The sequence below is a fragment of the Engystomops pustulosus genome, chromosome 6 (genome assembly GCF_040894005.1).
Source record: "Engystomops pustulosus chromosome 6, aEngPut4.maternal, whole genome shotgun sequence".
Classification (NCBI taxonomy): Eukaryota; Metazoa; Chordata; class Amphibia; order Anura; family Leptodactylidae; genus Engystomops; species Engystomops pustulosus.
In genome coordinates, this window is record NC_092416.1 from 86,674,071 (window position 1) to 86,696,873 (window position 22,803).

General features: G+C 39.3%; 1 protein-coding gene across 1 annotated transcript in view; it reads right to left on the reverse strand.

The window, feature by feature from the left end:
- Positions 1–8,748, reverse strand: part of LOC140063940 (MOB kinase activator 2-like) — a 34,559-nt gene extending 25,811 nt beyond the window's left edge. The window contains exon 1 of the mRNA XM_072110234.1: positions 8,530–8,748. The gene's annotated coding sequence lies outside the window, so the exon portion shown is untranslated. The remainder of the gene's footprint in view (positions 1–8,529) is intronic.
- Between the last annotated feature and the right edge of the window lie 14,055 nt (positions 8,749–22,803).

Below are 22,803 nucleotides of genomic sequence, written 5' to 3' on the forward strand. Positions count from 1 at the left end.
ACATTAGGGAGTGCAACACAATTTGCAAGTAAAATATGGTGCTTGGTCTGAATCAGCTGGACCGACCGACAGCATTGCCCCCTTATTTCTGCCGCATGGAGGCCAGTGCAGCTGTGCCACAAAAGGGTGGCGTGCAAAACAATCGCACTTCTTAAATACCTGAGCAACCCATATTAGCCTAGAAGAACATACACAGTCCGACAAAAGTGCAGCACAAAGCCCTTAGTAAATGTGCCCCATTGTATGCAGGTAGTCTTATTACGACATGTTCACCCAAAATTAAGAAATCTGTTTCCAATTCACCATATGCGAAGGGAGCAGCCTTATAGTCCCGCAAAAAAAAAAAAAAAAAAAGTTTCATAAATCCTCTTTAACCACCGTGCACATCATATTATGAGACAATACATCCAAGAAAATTACTTTTACAAAATGCACAATTAGTAAACTGACATGCATCAGTCCATAAAAACGTTCCCAGCAAGAATTGTAATCTGCACAGCCGACAGCTCCTGCAACACAATAATATAGACTATTTTCATTATCACTGTACAAATACATGAATTATGCACATTTCTCACAATATCACAGCTGCCCTTCAGCTCTACAAGGCTATAGGTTTCCTGGTGTATGGCTAAAGGATCTATATTTAGCTGAACGTTAACCAGTAACATGCAAAGCATTCCTGCTGAAGATAGATATTCGCTGCATTTAAATAAGAGAATAGAAATCTAGAAGAAACTGCCTTTGTTCTGTGTACAATCTGGAATGGTTTTCCCTTGCCTGAAGGGCTCTTCCAGACTAGCGTTTTTCACATTCGTTTGTCATCGGTGATCTTCACTGATGGTGTAGATACTCATAATTTTCTAATAACTTACTTATGGTTACATTTTTTTCATGGTCCATACATCAGTGAGTAAAAAAAATTCAGCATGCACTAATTTTGCACGCATATGGACTACATACTCCCATCTATAATGCCTTTTACACCTAGCCACAAAAAAGATTGCAATTGCAAAGTTGCAATTCCTGGCACATAGCCCCAAATAGTTACAGCCTACAAATATTTGTGTATTCTGAATCTGAAAGGAAAAGTCGGGGGTAGTCTTCATACAGGATCAGTCACCATAGGGTTTATTTATAGTCTGTATCCATCGATACATTTAAATCTGCAAAGTACCTCTATAAAGAGCACAGGATATTTTTATTAGAGACTTTTTGCAAAGTGCTCTTTTTATAATAAACATGCAACAGAGTGAAACTGTGTATTGAGCGAAAGAGACAAATTGCATACTGCAAATAGACGACCAGTATCCTGGAACCTACAGCTTGCATCCTGGTTGTAAGGACTGCACAGCGCACAGTGTGTGGTCTGGTGCTTAGCCATGTTATTCACATGTCTTTTCTGTGGGCAGACTGATAAACATTCTTAGGCCACAGATAAACAAATATTTTTGGAGAAAAACAGTTTATAGCAAGAGGGACTGAAAGTTATGAATTAAAACAGTAACCAGTGTAAAATACTGGCTGTCCATCATGTGGATCTGGCACTGGATGGAAATGTCAAGAGCTTAACCGGTTAATTTTGGGCTAAAAATATTGGTAAATCCATAAAATAGATCCTCAATACCAGATGGCACCATTATCTATATAGTGATCAGATTAGGTTACTGCAGATCAGCTCCCATTTATTTCCATAGGATCTAAGATGCAGTACATCAGTTCAGCCAATTCACAGAACTCAGCTGTTCTTTTGTATTCTTCATTTATCAGCTGATCAATGGGGAAGCCAGACCCTCCAGCCTACCAAACTGATATAGAGGAACCTATCTAAGCCATCAATACTTTCAATCCAGAAACCCCATATGCCATCCATTACATTTACCTAAATACAAGATATTTTAGATTACCATAATCTTCTAGATTATGAGCAGTTGTATATCTATAGAGGATGGAGAGGTTATCAGTTGTCCCCGGGCCCTGGACTTGCATTTTTGGATCGTTTTAAAGCATGCCTTTTCAGTCAGTTTAAAAATGCATGCGTTTTTGTATGTTTACCATGCATTTGGCTGCTTTAACCCTGTTTATCTTCATTTCTAGAAGTGTAGGCATCTGTGAAACTGATTCAGTTAAATGTTACATTAAATGGTAGTTTAAACCTCAATAAATAAACTACAAAAGAACAAGTTTCGATTCTCAGTAAAACAAAACGTTCTAAGGAAGTTTAAACTGTCTCAATTCTAAAAACCAGAGACTAATCACACAAGATGTTCTGCAGCAGCATGTCCTAATAAGTGCCGACAAGGTCTCATTTACCTCCTCCTATTTCTTAAAGGAAACCTACCACTTGTAGTGGCAGGTTTCCGATGGAAATACCGGGCACCAGCTCAGGGTGAGCTGGTGCCGGAGCTTATTTTAGTTAGTGTTTTAAACCGCGGTATCGCGGTTTAAAACACTTTTTAAACGTTATAGCCGGCGCAGGCAGGTACGCGCTCGGCGCTTACCGTGCACGCGGCTCTCATTCACTTCCTATGTAGCCGCGTGCACGGTAAGCGCCGAGCGCGTACCTGCCTGCGCCGGCTATAAAGTTTAAAAAGTGTTTTAAACCGCGATACCGCGGTTTAAAACACTAACTAAAATAAGCTCCGGCACCAGCTCACCCTGAGCTGGTGCCCGGTATTGCCATCGGAAACCTGCCACTACAAGTGGTAGGTTTCCTTTAAGTCATACACAGGCAGCCACCAACTACATATTACCACCCCACACAATCAAGATGGAAAGTCATTCCAGATTTTGTGTAATGGAAAATGTGGATATAAGGTTTCCTTTCCTTCTATTGCTGGCTTAAAAATAGTCCTGCAGCAGAGCAACAAGGAATAAAGAAGTATGCATTTACATCCATGTCAATTATTAATGAACACCAATTGAAGACATGATTGCAAGACTGCAGCCTTGACAATACAGAGCTACGTAGCTAGAGGTCATATATCACAAGACACTGTAAGGGCGATGCCACACGTGACATTTTGAACATGTTTTTGGGCCGCTTTTAAGCAGTCCGTCAAAAAACGCAGTCCCTTAAAAATGCATGCATTTTTGACCAGTTTAAATTAAGATAATTGGTCAAACCTGTAAAAAACGGATGCGTTTAAAAAAAAAAAAAAAGCATGCTTTTTTGACGGACTGCTTAAAAACGGGCCAAAAACGTGTTCAAAACGCCACGTGTGACTGCAGTCTAAGGTGTATGGAGCAGGAGATTGGTTTTTGGTAATCTCAGGCACAAAATACCTGGACACGTCAAGAAGATAAGAGAATCTATATATCAGGCTGTGAAAATCTATAAGTTTCTAGGTCCTTTAAACTTGTGGTACTAAATGGGGGAAAGCAGTCGGATACTGAGATCACAATCGGATGTTCAGGATGAAACCTCAGGGTGCAACCACACATTCAGTTTTTCAGATGCAGTTTTTGATGCCCAAACCAGGAATGGAGTAAAAGTAGGAGATGGAGTAACACCTTTCAACTATTTGTCTCAACCCATTATCATCCAGTCCTGCTTTTGGCTTCAGAAACCGCATTTGAAAAACTGAAAGTTTAGATAAGTATTTGCTTATCAACAAAAATCAATGTAGTCAGATAATTTATTCAGACACAAACTTATCAGCCAATTCTTGGCTGGTTGTGACCTCAAAGAAATCTTGATTAGCATTCCCATGACTTTGAGAAGAAGTCTTAAGCTGGTACAATAACCTTCCAAGGACAAATCAGCCATCAGCCATGTGTTTGTGTGTTGTAACATAAATCTCCTCCCTCTCTGCATCCTGTTCACACCTCACATCCACTACATCCAACATCAGCAATTTTAGCTATATTGATAAGCAGGGAACATTATTATTAATAACCATGATAGGAACATACAGTACAGTTTTTTTTCTAAAAAGTAGTAGTACAAATAAAATGGTTGGAATAGAGTAGTTTTTATAGACTTGAACGGCCTATCCTTTGGACATTACAAGCCGGTAACAGCCACATGGTATATCAAGACTAATCTACAGTGTACACATAAACATGTGTTGTGGTGAGCAGCATTATACCAGTTCTTTTTCAAGGTGACCACAAAACCAATAAGACCATTAAAAGGTCAAGATATGCTTCATCTTTCAACAGTCAACATGAAGAAAAAAATATCCGGATCTGCTTGTGGTAGAGTACAATTGTTCCAGAACTATTAGCAGGTTTCCATGACAAGCTCTAATGATGATGTCCATATCAGGGCTTTGCTTCCGTTCCTCTGGGCAAGTTTATATAATTTCATTAAGACAGACACGCAACAGGCTGATAATTATTATAATAATGACCAGAATAGGGGATACTCCCAGCAATGTGGAATATAGTAGTCCAGGTGTAACATGTGCTCATGGCTTATATTTACTAACTAAAAAAGTAATTTACTTAAAGTATTGAGAAGCTCGGCCTAAGGCCCCTTTCAAGTGCTTGTTCTGCGCGTTCTTTTGAAGTGCAGAACTTGCATTGCACTCTGACCTATTGTAATCAATGGGTTATCTCAACATGCTCTACTTTTGCAAGTCACGCGCGTGAATTATGTACTATACAAGTCTATAGAATGCATTTTTGATGCATCTCTGAGACACATGCAAGTGCAGTGCGTTTTTCATTGATCAATTGCCATACAAAAGAAAGATAGACCACAGTCATGAGTCTGTTTCAGGCACGTTATCTGCATGTGTAAAATGCATTGAAACCTTTTTGAAAACACCAAAAAAAATGCACGTGAAAAACACTGAAAAACTCTGACTGTAAACGTACTGAACTCTGATGAAAAACGTCAGTTTTGCACTGACAAAACCTATATTGCACTCTGATCAGACTCTGAGGTCGGTGACAAACGTGGCGGTTTTGTCACGTTTCTGCTGTGATTTTGAACGCATTGAAAATGCAAGTCTTTTTTAAATGTTCATGTGCATAATTGCATGCGACTGTGTGTCTTGGAATTTGTAAAAACGCAGTCATGTAAACACTATGAAAACGCACCTCAAAATAACGCAACTCAAAAAGTGCAGAAAAAAAAACGGCAAGTTAAGACACTTTATCCAAAAACCCTTTGAAAAAGCCAATATACAATTATGACGAATTGTTTTAAAGGATGCAAAAACGCAATGAAAACAACAACAAAAATATTAACAAAAACGCCACACATGCTTTTTTCTTAAAAAACGGGCCAAAAACTGATTCAAAACGCCACATGTGGCATCACCCTTAGACATATTAAACCCAATTATTTTGAACATATCTTCTAAAATGTAATCTAATTTGAGCGTGACAGTGTTGGGTTCAGTGTTCAGTGGATTAATATTAGATTTTCATTTAGAGCACATTTAGGCAAGATCTACTAGCCACAGAGCAAATGAAGGTATATCTTCTCTACAGGTGGAAAAGAAACCTTTGTCAGAGAACAAATGGAAAGTATCCAGTCTGTAGGAGATGAAGGTTTGTGATACCTTATCTCAGACGGCTCAGCAGACCAGTATAAGGTAGCTAATGGAACATTGTTATCCAGATCTGATGTTCGGCCTACAATTTCAGGTTCTTCAAGTCAAGGCATAACCTTTGAAAGTGAAAGTATATAAGAGGAGAAAAACATTTCATTAAGGAAAAGCACAAAGGAATTCAATGACAAATAGGAAAACCATGCAAGCTTCCACAAAACAAAGTGGCTTCCTGTGGGGAACTAAGTGACAGATCTTTATCTACAGGCAGGGGTCACTAACTAGATTTAAGTATCTGTGAATGATGAGTTTTTAGATATATTAGGCCCCTTAAATTGTTCTTCATCCCTCTCTGAACAGATGTTGGGCTCCACATAGGTGATGTGGGTAGGATAGAATTTGGCAGTGCACTAATGGTAGGTGAGGGACTATCTGATTCAATAGAAACAAGAATGCCTGAAGTTAATGGAATAAGCTGTGGATACATGTATGATGTAGACTCTTAGTAAAAGTTTTGGAAAAGCTAGAACTTAAAGGGAACCTTTCATCAGTAGCCCTATGTCTGGCTGCCCCATGTCCGCATAGAGAATAGTGTACACATTGCCAAAGAGGTTTTATAGTAAAACTGGCTTTTTCTGAAAAAAGATACGGTAAGTTAGATGAAAGTTTTCCTTTCTGTATGAGGCTACAGGGGGAGACAGAAAAAGGGGTCCTGATGACAGATTCCCTTTATGGACCACCTCTATACTAAAAGGCTTAAGGAAGATTGATTTATAGCCACAAGAATAACAAAAAGTAACCTTCCTTCTCAGTTATATAGTTTTACAGCAGAAAAGAATTTAAAAAAAATGTCAGATACAAGACAGTTGAGAGATCTTCCAAGGAACAACCAGCAAATTTACCTAAGGTCAGAACTTGCATTGCTTAAAGGGGTTGCCAGGTTATGGGGGCGCTGGAGCGATACACCTAACTATGGTTTGTGCCTATAAAACAATAATGGCGAATTGCACCAGTGAAGATTTCCATAAACATGTCCATTGAGCAAACAAAAAGTAGATATGTGTGTCCATAATGCAGAGCACCAAATACAGTATATCAGCATAAACACCTTATACGGACAATCATGATGTGACTATGGAAGGATAGGGACTGCTCCTTGCTAAACTGCCTTCAGGCTATAGACTACTTTAGGATGTTACAATTTCTAAACTGTCACTAGCTTTAAGAAGGACGGCAAAGAGCAACATTGAGTCAGATTGGTTTATCGCCTCTAGCAGGAACAAGTGTAGGTTACTCCAAAGAGAAGGTTCAGGGTGCGTTCACACGTTCAGTTTTTTAGATGGAGTTTTTGATGTCCAAACCCGGAGTGGAGTGAAAATAAAAGAGGAGGAGCAGCACCTTTCAGTGATATGTTCTCACCCATTATGATCCACACCTGCTTTTGGTTTCAAAAACTGCATCTGAAAAAGTGAATGTGTGAACCCTGCGTGTAACAACACCTGCACGTCTCTACCTTGGATCCTCACGGTTGAATGTCATGACGGTAATTTCAATGCTACAATGCAATTTTATTATACCTGCTTGGCACAAGCCTAACACTAAATTTACAAAACAAATCTTTAGAAGCAAAAAAAAAAAAAGTTACTGGTATGTGAATTGAATCAGCAGAAACACACAAAAGAATACAGTAAAAACAAGGCTACTCATATATATCAGTGTTTTTGTAAAGACAAAATAAATTGCACCAAAATACGTGTCGGAAAAATAGAAGCGCCAGATGTCAGTTGAAAGGCCATAATAAATGACCCCCACTGTTCTTTACTTGCAAGGAAAGAAAAAAAACAATATCTTGGTTGGTATAAGCACTTACGGAGGATATTTTTACTAAACCATTATACATTAGAAGGGAAACTGTATTGCCATGCCAATAGTAACAGTAACACCCCCACACACCTTAGAATTGTGGCCCATATGGTAGCCAGGCTTTTACTCAAAGAATTTAGACAAACACAAACTGGCGGCAAATAAAACCAGGGTCTTATTAATTGTATTGATAGAGTAAAATCTTATACATAGGAATGCTATAAATCAATACTTCGAAGGGAGCGCCATGCTTTATGGAATCTACTGAACAAAGCATATGTTATGTCTCAGTGTTTTATGTGCCATATGGTGTTATAGCTCTTATAGAGCCTACATTATAAACGCTTCCAAAAAACTTTGGACTATAAATCGGCGTCATATTGTGTCCACATGGTTTTACATCTATAGTCCAATCGTGTGATAGAAATACGGTTCACAGAATAGGGTCATATACAGTCTATGAAGTGTGTGAGTGGGGTAGCAGATGTCCTCCTCCACATGCACAGACCTGCTGAGGGCTGCATGGAATGTCAGTCCGGCAATGAACCTCCTGTTACAACCTGCCTCAATCACCTGGCAAGACGGGCCAAACTAATGTCCGCATACCAGCCAGCTATGTACGGAAAAACCAAGGGGTCGCCATTATACGGCAGATTTATTCACTCAGGATTTATGTCATGGATGTCAACATAAGGGTCACGTATATATTAAAAGAATATTGTGTTCATCTGATTAACTTCTGGACAGTCTTAAGCTTCATACTGTGTGTATATATAAAATTTACCAAATATTAACTGTATATACCACAATCAATAATAGAAGTCCATAAATATCAAATAAACATAAAAAAGTAAACAAACAGAATTGTATTCCTGGATCGGTCACAATCATTAAAGCGGGCAACGTCTCTAGTAGCATTCAAGACTAATAACACCTACATATACTAGAACACTGTACAGCAAGCATCTATATATACCATAGTTAAATGAATCAGCCTATGAAAAACCAGTGGTAGTAGATTACCGCAGAACGTATTGTCTGTATATTTAAGGTGTTATTAGTTACATGTAATATATAGGGGCTAGGGGCCCTACCTCAACATACAGCAGGGCCCATGAGTCTCAGATATAGTGTAAGGATTGCTCCAAGTATATGTACTTACCCCTGGTCTCCTCCAGATCCTGCTGAGGAAGTTGTCCTCTGTGTCCAGTCCCAGCTGCTAATGCTCTGCCTCAGTCAACAACTTGGAAAGCTTTTTGAAAACACAGTGGCAGACAAAAGAGGGAGAACCTGCCTAACCAGAGGCTGTTACAGCCCAGTGTACACATGCTCTCCTCCCCTTACCATACACATAGCCCAGCCCAAACCTGCCTGCTCACACTGGGCTTATTCACTGCACACAGCCTATTGCAGCCATGCAGGGCGGTGCTCTTCTATGGCAACCAGGGAAGCATTATGTCACCTTCCAGCGGCTACTACCAGCCACAAGCCTGCAGCCTGTGCCCAGGCATATAATCAATGAGAATACACAATATAGAACTTTACCTCATCTCACTTTTCTGCAGCATCTCCTGTGCAGATACCAGTTTATCAACAAATAATGTGGTGTCCTGCAATAAGAAAATCATCTCATAAGGCATGTTCCCCGGAGGAAAACTGGGAATATTAGATATTAATATAGGGAACGTTTGCCCTGGATGAAAGGACAAAGTTAGATGTTATGGGGTTGCAAAATCCGCCAATAATGGGAATAGTAACATCTATACGTTTCCAAGAGGAATAATAGAGGTACTTTAACCCTTCAAGCACCTTCTTTTTTTTTTTTTACACGTAAAGAGCTCTGTGATGGCTTGTTTTCTGCGTAACAAATTGCACTTCATAGTGATGGTATTTATTCTTCCATGCCTTTTACTGGGAAGCAGAAAAAAAAATCAAAAAGCTGTGAAATTGGTGAAAAAACTTATTTGTGGCGTTTTCTTGTGAGCTGCTTAGAATTTACGGCTTTCACTGTGCGCCACAAATGACATGTATACTTTATTCTTTGGGTTGGTGCAATCAAGGGGATACCAAATTTGTATAGGTTTTATAATGTTTTCATACATTTACAAAAACTCTTGTAAATTTTTTTTATTTTGCCATCTTATGGCGCCAATAACTTTTTTATACTTTGGTATACAGAGCTGTGGGTGGTGTCTTTTTTGCGACTTTTGATGAAGCTTTCAATGCTACCCTTATTAGGACTGTATGACCTTTTGGTCACTTTTTATTGATTTTTTTTTTACACTTTTCAAAATGGCAAAAAAGTGCTATTTTCCGTTACGGGGTTAAATGCAGTGAAAAACGGCTATTATATTTTGATAGATTGGGCATTTTTGGACGCAGCGATACCTAATGTGTTTGTGATTTTTACTGTTTATTTATATTTATATCAGTTCTAGGGAAAGAGGGGTGATTTGAATTTTTAGGGTTTTTTTATTATAAAATTTGTTTTTAACCCCTTCCCGACATTTGACGTAATAGTACTGCATCGCGGGAGGTGCGTTCCCGCAAAATGCAGTACTATTACGTCATGCTTCTGGCACCGGCTCCTGAACGGAGCCGGCGCCAGAAGCTGCAGGTGTCAGCTATATATTATAGCCGACACCTGCCTCTAACACCCGCGATCGGAGATTTCTCCGATCGCGGGTGTTAACCCCTGACACGCCGCGGTCGCGCTGACCGCGGCGTGCAAGGGGCATTGCAGAAGAATCGGACCCCCCCGCGGCGCTTACCGGGGGGGTCCGCTGCTCTGATCGCAGCCCCGGGACTGCCGGTGCCCGGGGCTGCGCGATCCTCCTTCCAGTAGCCGGGTCCTGCCTTCTGACAGGACCCGGCTGTAACACACTGAGCATGCGCAGCATGCTCAGTGTGTTACATTACACAGTGTAATACATCTGTATTACACTGTGTAATGTGAAGAAGAGCTTGAACAAGTGATCAGTGGATCACTTGTTCAAGCTAACCTGTAAAAGTTAATAAAACTGTTAAAAACACTACATAAAATAATTTTTTAATAAACATAATTAATAAAATAAAGTTAGAGTCCCCTAAACACAAATATTCCCTATACACATGCAATAAAGTGAAAAAAACACAAAATCGCCAAAAACCCCACATATTTGGTATCACCGCGTCCGTAACAATCCGTACAATAACTCAGAAACATTATTGGACCCGCTCGGTGAACACCGTAAAAACAAAACCCGAAAAACACGCCAAAAATGTAAATTTTAAATAAAATCTCTACACAAAAATGTTCTAAAAAGTGATCAAAAAAAGTTATGTGCGCAAAAATGGTACCACTGAAAAGAACAACTCAACATGTAAAAAATAAGCCCTAAACTAGCTCTGTCAACCAAAAAATATTAAAGTTACGTCTCCAAAAAGATGGCGATGCAAAAACAAATGAGATTTCCTCTATATTAGTTTTTATCCAGTAAAATTGTAAAAATAAATGAAAAACTATATACATGAGGTATCACCGTAATCGTAGTGACCTATAGAATGAAGATAATATAATATTTTTAGTGTACGGTGTACAATCCCAAAAAAATACGAAAAGAAAGTAAACCAAAATTGACAATTTTCTTTTCACCCATACATTCAAGAGTTAATAAAATCTCATCAATAAGCTAATGACCCACTAAAATGAAGTATTTGTAAAGTGCATCTCATGTCGCAGAAAATAAGCCCTTATATGTCCAAATTGTCAAAAAAATAAAGATTGTATAGCCAATAAAAATTGACAATGCATAATCTGCTCTGAATGGCGCAGCTTCCCTTCGATGCCCTGGCGTGTGCCCATACAGCAGGTTACCACCACATATGGGATATTATTATATACGGAAGAGATTGGGTATCAAATTTTGTGGAGCGTTTTGGTATTTTATCCACTGAGAATTTGTACATTTTTTGAAAAACATATTAATTTAGCCAAAAAAATTTTACTTTCAAAATTGCATCCGATTTTGTTTTAACCCCTGTAAAACAATTAAAGGGTTAACAAACTTCATAAAAGTTGTTTCACGTACGTTGAGGGGCGTAGTTTCTATAATGGGGTAATTTATGGGGTTTTACTTTTATTTAGGTCTCTCAAAGTGATTTAAAACCTGAGCAGGTCCCTCCATAGCAGGATTTTGCGTTTTTTATGAAAATGTGAAAAATCGCACCTAACCTTCAAAGGCCAATAACATCCTACAAAAATAAGAGTATGCATAACAAACCATGTCCACATAAATTAGACATTTAGTGAATGTTAGTTATTACGTTTTTTTGCGGTTATGACTATGTATGGAAAAAGTAGAACATTTTGAAGTTCAAAAATCAAAAATTTTTCCAAATTTTCACCAAATATCTGATTTTCTCATAAATAAATGCAAAACATACCACCAAAATTTTTCAAGTAACCTGAAGTACGATGTGTCACGAGAAAACAATTTTAAAATCACTTGGATATGTTAAAGCGTTCCGAAGTTATAACCACTTATAGTGACACAGGGCAGATTTGAAAAAATGGGCCGTGTCAGGAAGGTGAAAAGTGGCTTCAGCGTTAAGGGGTTAAGACTTTTTTTTTTATTTTTACTTTTACTATTTTTCCGACTCCCTAGGGTACTTTAAACCTAGGTTGTCTGATTGATCCTACCATACATTGCTATACTACTGTATATGGGGATTTTACTCCTCTTTCATTACAATGTGTAAATCGTTACTGAAAGACTTACTGACTATGGAGGGGGCTCAGCCCGTGAGCCCTCTCCATGCACCTGCAGCTGACTATTACATCAAGGGTTATGAAAGGGTTAAACTACAAAGTTCTAAGATAAAGCTGTTGCATTGTTATTTAATGTAAATCATTCATTGCATTATACAGAAATATTTACCAAAACAAATTGTATGGAGGGGCATTTATTAATGTTAGCGCAGGGTGGCTCTGGAACCGTGCTATATTTTTCAGTGGGATGTACGTTTGTGGTGCAAGGGATTAATGAATTGGCGCACGGACTTAGAACTCCCTACAACTTCTTGCCACAAATCAGGCCAAAAAGTCTGAACAATAGAAGCGCTGGAAAACTGGTGGCTTCACAAGCATCGGAAAAATTTTGCACCCATAAATAGAACAAGTCGTAAGTGTCAGAAAACACCAATATTGTGGCACCAATACTTTATAAATTAAAATGCAAGAGGTGCAAAAAGGTAAAAAAAAAAAAAAAACACTGCCAGCTTTCCGTTTGAAAGGCCATATGAATAACCCCCATAGAGTCCTATTTAAAGGGTTTTTCAGAGAGTTGTAGCTTAAAGTGACTGCTGCACTACGATTAACACTGCGGTCTACCTGGCACAGCAAAATAAATGGCGCAGTTGCTGTTTAAATTTAATGGACCTGGGACACAAAAAACGAGGATATGAAAAAAAACACCTAGGCATCCAGGGGTGCTAGATTTTAAACCCTGGACTGTTTTATATTGATAGATTATCACATTTTGGAATTTAATATCCCTTCAAAATCCCCTAAAATGTTCTGGTTGCCATTACCAGAGATGCTACATTCTGTAGCTTCACAGGCTTTTACACTGTGCAGGAGCACTTCCCCCTCTTGCTGTGTGCTATAACTCAATGCTGTCATGAGATTACAACAGGAAGAGGGGAAGGGAGAGAGTGTAACAGCCTGTGAAGCTACAGCACAGGGGCTCTGGTAACGAAACCCATAGCACTTCATGCTCAGCCTAGTTTCAAATATTAATTTTAGCAAAATAACAAATATAAGAAGATTACCACAGTAACAATGACTTAATTTAAGTGTAAGTACCCCTGATTTATTGATGCCTGATTTTGATGGTAGATTTCCTTTAAGGATTCTAAGTATAATACAGGATTAATATAGGATTATAATCCTTATAGTATTCTATGTATAATAATATATGTTATACATGTTCTTTTATTATTATCAAACCTTAGAATATATTAGCACAAATTCTGTCACATAATATGCATATACGTTTTCCAGGGTGGGACTAAGGACTAATATCCCTTTAATATGAGTCAGTGAAGGTTATTATCTACTGAAGTGCTAATATATTCTACGGCTTGATAATAATAAAATAACATTTATCATAAATGGTGTTATACATGTAAAGTATAGATGGAAGGTCATGGGAATGTCTGGATGAAATCATCTTTGCAGTATGCAAGGGGCCCATTGTTTTCACTGATCCTTATCTATATATCTCAGTATGGCAGGTATCTCTTGCAGATGCTGGTATTGTGAACAATAGTGCTCATTCTATGGTTACATGTGAAAATGTAGGTGCAAACTCAGGGTGACATAAGTGTGCATTTGGTAAACTTGATAAATAAAAGTTCCACCAGTTTTTATATTTTATTCTCATCATGGATACAAGGGAATATTGATTCATTTTATACAATTTTAGACAATTTATTAAACCACTTGATAAGATTTCTAGCTTTTAGAACTTCTTTTGACACTTTTTCAACTAGTTCGACTAAGGGTGGTGGAACCCCTTTTTAGGTGGTTTTTAAGCAGTCCGTTAAAAACGCATGCGTTCTTTGAAAATTCATCGTTTTTTTGACATTTAAGATAATTGGGGAAAATGGTCTAAAACTGATGCATTTTCAAAAAACACATGTTTTTAAAACAGATGCGTTTTTTAACGGACTGCTGAAAAACGGCCTAAAAACAGGTTCAAAACGCCACATGTGCCACCACCCCAAGGGTGTGGCCTCTGTGAAAGAAAAAAATTAAGAGGGTATGCCACAATGTGACCTAAAAATAGATCTATAACAGAACTCAACAGTGCCAGGATTATCATCCGAGTAATAAATGTGGCACAGCAGAAGACTAGTGTTGGCTAGCTCTATACTGGGGGACAAATTGATAAATTCCCCCCAAGAGGTATAGAAGAGGAGGACTGAGCATGCATGTGACTGGTTGACATGTTACAAAGTTAACATATTGGTAACAGTAGAATCTGTACATGATGTGGACTTTGTAGTAACTATTGATATTGTAGACTTGTCATATAAAATACCTGTATTGCAAGATTTTAACATGTACATGTTATGTAAAATGTGACAGAGGAATGCACAGATGGGTGCAGACTAGTTGTACATACTGTACACAGTTACATGCTGTCCCAGCTCTGTGCTCTTACATTTACACAGACTGACACACAGTTATATTGTCATACTTGTACACATGCCAAGATGTAAACACTGCGGAGACACCGCATGACCTGCCGCTATCATTCCAAAATGTTCTGTCACGGCAGAAGTCCCAGCAGTTATGTCAGGTCACTTATAGATTCTTCTTCTCTGCACCAAATACACAATCTGTTACTGCTATAGTCAAGCCTGTATTCATTTCACTTTGAAAGATAGGTTCATCTGTATACATTATATATCAGTTTAGATTATAGGACTAAGATTACTATTACTGAATTTTATAGAAACAAGTAACTGCCCTGTGTCTGTATCTATGAATAAGATGGGTCTGTGTAACTGCTAGTAAGGTCTCCTTTTAGGACCTTGTTTATTGGTTTGATATTGGAGTCTCTCACTCGAACCACTAATTCAAGCTAACTGTGCCTTCTGATCCAAAATGTTACCATACATGACAATATTTAATTCCAATTCCAGCATCATCACTAGAATTTTTTTTACAATTGTTAATAGTACAACAAGCAGTGGAATGTGGATCTGTGTCACCTGACTGGTTTGGGCTTATTTCAAGGGTGTGACAAAGTGTCCCTGTCGGTTTTCAACTTCTAAGATTAGTCCCAGTGTCCCAAGCCCAAGCAGGTCAGAGCAGGGCCACAAATAGAAATTTCTGGGCCCCCTCAAATCCCCTCCCTCCCACCACACATTATTTTCCTACATTATGCTACTACACTACATTGCATACATATGTTTAACCCTTTCATACACCACAATGTACTATTACATCCTGGTGCTGTGGGGGGGGGGGGGGGGGTATGAAGAGAGCTCACGAGCTGAGCTCTCTTCATACACAGCGGGTGTCAGCTGTATAACACAGCTGACATCCGCCTGTTAAAGGGATATTTCCATGAAGACAAGTTTCTCAAATTTAAACAGGATAACAAAATAACATTCTCTAATTCAATGTTATTAACAAATCACTATGTTAGAAGAGCTAAACAGCAATAAAACTGAATAAAATTGTAAAGTAAGGGGTTAAAAATGGTCTTTAAGATTATTATATATTGCAATACAGTAGTATTTCAGTGTATAGTATGAGCAATCAAACTGTCAGGATTCAGGAGTAGTGGATCCACTGAACCACCGCAAGCGATGACGTAAGCCGACACCTGGGAGCAGAGTCTAAGTGGTACCCGGTTTTAACCAGAGCCTGCCGCAAAGCGGGTTGGACTTGCTGCAGTGTGGTACCACCAGGTCGCTCCACAGGTGCGACTTTGCTTGCGTTGGCGGCCAGGCTAGGTGCAAAATCGTAAGGCAGAGACCGAGTCGTGGACAGGCAGCACGGGATCAGAGTCGGGACATAGCAGGAGGTCACAAAGGAAATCACACAGGCAGAATGGGAACGCTTTCTCAGAGGCATAGGGCACAAAGATCCGACAGGAGTCAAAGGAAGGGGCTGGCTACTTATCAGGTGAGACGGCCGGCAGGACCAATTAGCGGCGCGCTGGCCCTTTAAATATTGCAGATTCGGCTTGCTACGCATTAGCAAGTGCTGCCGCTTAGTCATGGAGAGGCACAGGAGGGCACAGGTGCGCCTGCGACCCGGGACACTGACACAGACCCTGCTAGGTGAAGATACCCTAGAAACTATGAAATAGTTAATAATAAAAATAAATAAAATAAAAAATATTTAAAACCTTTTTTAATAAGTAAAAGTTTAAATCACTCCCCTTTCCCTAAAACACATATAAAAAATAAATAATAAACAGTAAAAACCATAAACATGTAAGGTATCACCACGTCTATCAAAGCATGTGCAACACCCCTGCCAATACAGTGGCAAGGGAGTAGTTGCGAACAGCGCCCTCTCCAGGTAAGGAGCTGTCTGAGGGAGTCATGAACCCTCTAGAAGTTTCTATCACTGGACATTAGGTATTAGCAGCAGTAGGTACTGCCTGGACAGGTAAGCGTTAAGTATCAGAAAGTTATTATCCAATTGTATTCCACTATGTAACTGGACTGTGATTGGGGAGTGAGCCGCCACCTGACCAGGGTTTAAAAAAAACCCTGGACAGGGAGGGGCTAGCTCTTAGCTCCTAGCTCTTACCACAAGAGCACAGGTCTCTTGGGAACTAGCTCTCTTGCAAAGCACACCTTCCAGAACACACTGAGTGAAGGGAGACAGTGTCAGTCCACCATCAGGGCTGACACTCAGCTAAACCCAGGACACAAGCTGCAGCTTCCACAACTGGACACAGCTCCATCCTAGCCTGCATCTGCTAACAGGCTGGTGACCCAATTCCTGAGGACCACTTTCCATGACCACTCCAGTAAACCGGAACATCCTGTAATCCGGAATCTGTTACAAGATTGTTTGGCCCGTTGCCTGCAGTTGTTGCAATAAAGTACCGTGAGTTATTTTGCACAACGTGGCCTCCGTCTGATCTCTGGATAAGGCTGTATCACCACCAAGGGCTACCCATCCATTACCCAGGGACATATCTTACATACACTAAGGGGTTGCCCCAGGGAGAACCAGTACATCAGCCTCTCCCTCATCTAATTGCTTGCACACACCACCAGCTGGAGACCTGCCAGGCTGTAGGACAGCCCTCCGGTCCCCATATCAAGCACCGTGACCACAGCGTGCCTAAGCCGCAACCGCCAGCCACTCTGGTATTCTGGGCCCCGGCTGCCTCTAGGCCCAGGTGAGGAATGTTGCGTATGAAAAAGATTAGTCCTGTCCTTGAATACCATAATAGAAAATAGCGCCCAAATGTCTGAATCGACACTTTTTCTCGATTTTTTTTTTCCATCCATGAATATTTGCATAAATAAATAATCAGTCATATAGGTCTCAAATTGATATAAATTAAAATATCAGCATGTACAGTAATTACAAAAATTACACCTTGCATAGGTCCGTACACCTCAGAATTTGTCAAAAAACTCTGCAAATGTGTTTTTTTTTGGCAATTTCACTGCATTGCACTGCAAATTATTTTACAGCTTTCCAGTAAGCATAGAATATTAAATGGTGCCACTCAAAAGTACAATTTGTCCTGCAGATAACAAGCACATATACATATCTCTGCTAGAGGAAAAATAAAAAAGCTATCGCTTTTGGAATGAGGGGAGTAAAAAACAGAAATGCAAAAAATGAAAGAGGGCTGTGTCCTGTAAGGGTTAAGACTATCAATGACCTGGGCTGTAAAGAGATTGTGACCTCCTCACTTGTGTCAAGTTTTTAAATGATGGTGTCAAATGATGTTTAGTGCACAAAAACAGCAATAAATCTTAACTTGTTGCATCAAAACTATAACACCAAAACCTTTCAGGGTCTTGTAATAGTCAGTTTCGTGGCCATCAGGATATTGTTAGGTAATATTTTATGTGCATCAAAAGTAGAGCTGTTGCTGGGGAGAATGTAATATTTGTTCTGACCAAACTGTTAATCACTTTGCATGCATCTTGGCTTAATTTTTGGGCAGGGTCACGGATATTGTACTAGAGTTCCCTTTTGGCTGCATATTCCCCAGGAATCTAGGGGCAGCGGATGGAGCGGGAGGGAGTAAAGTAGCAGTGCATACAAGATTTTATTTCTGCTTCTAAATGGGAAACATTTTGTAAGGTGGTATGTGCTAAATACATAGGAGCACATTTACTTACCTATCCTGACGCATTCCCCGAAAGTGCATTGTCTGAACGGAATACACATCTGCCGCAATTCACTAAGATTGTGCGCCCCATATCCTGCATGTGTCATTTCCCAGCTCAGGTCCGACGGAATTCACTTTCTTCTTCCTGGTGTATGTACGAGTCTTGCGGCACAATTTGTAAGTTAAATCCAGCGCTCAGTCCGAATCCGTCAGATTGTCTGCATGGAAGCCGGAGCAGCTGTGCCACAATCCGATCGTGTGCGACACGATCCCCAATTAAATACCTGTCACAGCCGTGCAAATCCCGAAAACGTCGGACGAAAGTGCAATCCGCGGAACCCATAGCCATCCCCCATAGACTGCTGGAAAATGTGGCTTCAAGATTTTTTTTCCCAGGCCACCATATATGGGAGTTTGCTCATTTCCTCCTTATTACTCAGATTGGTTTAGAAAAAGGAAGTCACTTTTTTCCAAGGTATAAATATGTTAGAATATGTCTGTTTACTTCTTGGGGGGTTGAAAATGTGGATTTGTATTCATTTCCATACTTTAAAATAATTATGGATTTCCCCCTGAGGTAAAGTGAATGTGTCTGGTGAGTATTAAAGGGGACAAATTTTCCATTTGCTACTATTTCTGACATTGTATTTCATTCTGGTAACCACCAGTATTGCAAATTTATGTGTTTAATGTTTTATTCTAGAAAGGAAATAGGTATGTCCTTCAGTGGAAAATGGACTGTAATCTTCCTATATTTGTTATCCTTGGCCTGCTTTCTTCTAAAATCAACTTTTAAAATGATGCTAATGAGCCAGAAGGGCTACGGGGGCTATAGCTTCACAGAACACTTCCCCCTCCCACTGTGTGCTGAAACTTCCTTGCTTTTGGTTAAAATATTAATTCTCAGAAAAAGTCGACTAATAAATATTCAGTGCCTTTCCATATGAAGATATTATTATAATTAAGTAATTTTCTTGTGGTTAAGTCAGTCTTTGGGAAAAGGTTTTAAAGTTCCTATTAACCCCATATACAGATTGGGGTAGACAGGGGTTAATTTCGTCTCCATGGCCTGCCCTCACATAAGTAAGAAAAAAAATAATGGCCGATTATATTCTGTTAATTTTGTAAAGTGTGGGGACACTATTCTCTATTAGATGGGATTATACTTTGTAGGGTCATTAAGGTAATGGTGTTGCTTAACATATTCTGTGCACACGTTTTTCATCAGCTATGAATTTGCCTGATTAACCTCAGCTCCAGAGTTGCATAAAAAGTAGGGTGTTACAAGAAACACCCAGTTACCTGAGAAACAAAGCTGTGGCTTTGGAGACACAAAAACAGGCACCACATGTGTTTCGACCCATCAATGGGCTTTAAGTAGTGACATTACACAACTGCCCAAAGCGCAGCCCAGTGTATGTCCACATAAATGACCAAAAGTAAGTTATTCTGTGTACAGTCCCATATATTAAGGCATAAAGTGTTTTTGTGCAAACATAATTTTTATTGTTTATTTTCTATGTATTACAAATTTTATTTAATATAGACTAATTAGAGCACAAAATCATCTGTTTTTCCTTTGCCATATCCTGAACGGCATAATAATTTTATTGTTACTATTGATGGGGCTGGATGAGGGCTTGCTTTTTTAGGACAAGCTGTGCTTTTTACGAGTAACATTTAGAGCTGTTTGATCACTTTTTATCTTGTTTTTTAGTTAAGCAAGATGGGTATTCACCCTGTGGGTGATATAATGACCGGTTGTATTATACGAACATAGTGATACCGTATTATTATTGCATGACATATTTATATGTATTATGGGTGTTTTGTGACATTATTTTAAACTTTTTGGTCCCTCTTCTATTGATCTTCTGATTGCTTATTCATACATTAGCATTGCAGTGTATTAGAACTGTAAGTTACACTAAAAGATCCTGCAGTTCAGGTTTGCCGTGTAACTCTGGCACATCCTTAAGGTGCCGTAAGGGGCTTTAGTCAATCAAGGGTTAACATCCATGATTGGGGTTATCTCTGATTGCATGTGTTGCAGAAGGGTGTCAGCTGCCAGCTACTAATTTAAGTTAATGCTAAAAAACCCTCACTGCAGTAAGAAGCCATTAGTAATTGTTATGTAGCAGTGGACCACCTTACCTGCTGGGCCTCTTTTTAACTGCACATTTGTGTCAGTTGATCGCATGTTTCCCCTGCCTGAATGGGCACTTGTTATTAAACTTTACAACCAAATAACGGGGCTGTCAATAGGATCTTTTTATTTATGCTACTATATACAATGCTATTAATAAGCAGTGGTTTCCACTAGTCTTGGCCATTCTTTGGTACTGTGGATGGGTGGTTATCAATCACAATCTAATTCAATATTTAAGTAAAAACTATTATTAATCTTTGAAGATTCAAGTGCAAAAAATGACAGTTTTCCCAATTATCTTAATTAAGATCCTTGGAAAACTGACAAAAACAGTCAAAACACTGATGTGTTTTCAAAAAAATGCATGCGTTCTTTAACAGACTGCTTAAAAACGGCCTAAAAACGGGTTCAAGACGCCACGCGTGCCACCACCCTCAGCTTGCCCGAATGTGCGGCTGGAACCATCAGAGACCAGAATTGAACTGCTGGGTTCAGTTCCGGTCTCTAAAGGTTCGGGCCAGACATTCAGGCACGCTTACGATGCAAGTGTAATGCAAGTTAATTGCATTACACTCGTTTGTGGGCAATACAGTAGGTGTTTGCTGGCTTTTAATATTGTGTGCTATTTTGTACCAATGAAAAATTCTATTATTATGAAATATGCCTCTTTGGTTGTTCTTTCAATTATACTAATAATAATCATATGTTGCCACTTAACCGTGGTTACACCTAGTGTTTCAGTAGTGTATTTTGTCAGTTAATTAAAAACATTCTTGCCTAGACCCTAAGGCTAAAAACCTGTAGAGACCTATAGTTATATTAGATGAGAAGTCTAGACAAATTGGAGCTAAACACACCAGAAGCATCAAAGTCCAGATTGTTTTGCTCCCAGGCCTTACCTAAAATGGATATCATTCAGTTTCACTGTCCTGAGCAGGAGGTTTGTCTGTACTGAGAAAATTACTATGACTATTTGAGAAGACAGGTAGGCTTTTATGGTGTAACACAAGGAAAAGGATGAATTTAGCATTCAGTGAACCAAATCTATCGTTTAGATTCTGTAGTCAAAAGTTCATGAAGTAGGTAAAATATCTGTTTTCTCCAGATATTGTGCCCCTTTCTTTCCATAGGTGTTATAGAAGGTCTTCTAATCGTATAAATACAACCTCTACTGAAAACAAACATGTGACAAATTAATTTGTAAAAATATAATAGCATTCAGGAGGCACACTCCCCATTTAGTAAGTCAAGAGGACGTCCTGAAGACTAAGCATACTCTATTGTGTTGTAAGCACAGTATGGCAAGTCCATTGTGTCTCACTGCACCACAACCAAGCCAGGCAACCCAGCCGCAAATTGTAGAGCAGGTTCTTTTCCTGTCCCGATTTGCATCCTGTCCACTCCTCACCTATGAATATGGATAGTGGATAGAAATCTGTCCCTGGTCGAGTAATGTGACACAGGGGGCGGCTCATAATAACACAAAGCTCTCTGTGAGACTAATGAGCCGTGCACCTGTGTGACATCACAAGACCATGTGGATGAAGCTTTCAGTTGAATGACAGCAAGCAGAGATCTAGCAAACCGTGAGGAATTGGAAAATTGTATAACTTTTCCTTACACAAACAATATCTGTTGAATAATACATAGGAAGTGACAGTCACTGCCCAATGTCTTTTTTTTATAAGTAATAATCACATATACAGTAATGGGCGTTTTGCATTACCTACCCTTTGTCTGGCCGTGCTTACACTCTAAATTATTTGCTGAAAGTAGACAAATAGTATTTAATAAATATCATTAATATCATCAATATATATCATTAATACAATGGCATTACTCTTAATGCTTGAAAAGCTTGAAAAGCAAATAAAATAATTTGTAGTAATCTACAACAGAATGGCTTAAAAATAAAAAATTGGAAGTACATACATGATCTTGATACATACAGGCGGTCCCCTACTTAAGAACACCCGACTTACAGACAACCCATAGTTACAGACGGACCCCTCTGCCCACTGTGACCTCTTGGCTTTTGTAAGGCGAGTCCTAATTAACCCTTGGAGGGAGGATGAGATTGCTAAAGACACAGTCCGGTCTTTAGATGCACTCAAATCACACTGTTTGTTTCAAAAAACCCCAGCTATATTTTAATACAGAGAAATCAGCATTTTGGGTGTTGTATGAAAGGAGATAAGGCACTTAGATTCTATTGGACATCAGCACATTCTGAGAAAAAAGTTAATTAATTGTGCTCAGTTCTCAGAGACCTTGTACACAGATATTGTTTATACTAATTTGCTGAGAAGAATAAGATAAGGGGACTCAGGGCCGGATCATAGGCGGGGCACCCGGGGCCCCCACCATCTTGCCCCCACCAGATAGCACCCCCCGTGCCTCACTTCCTGAGCAAAAA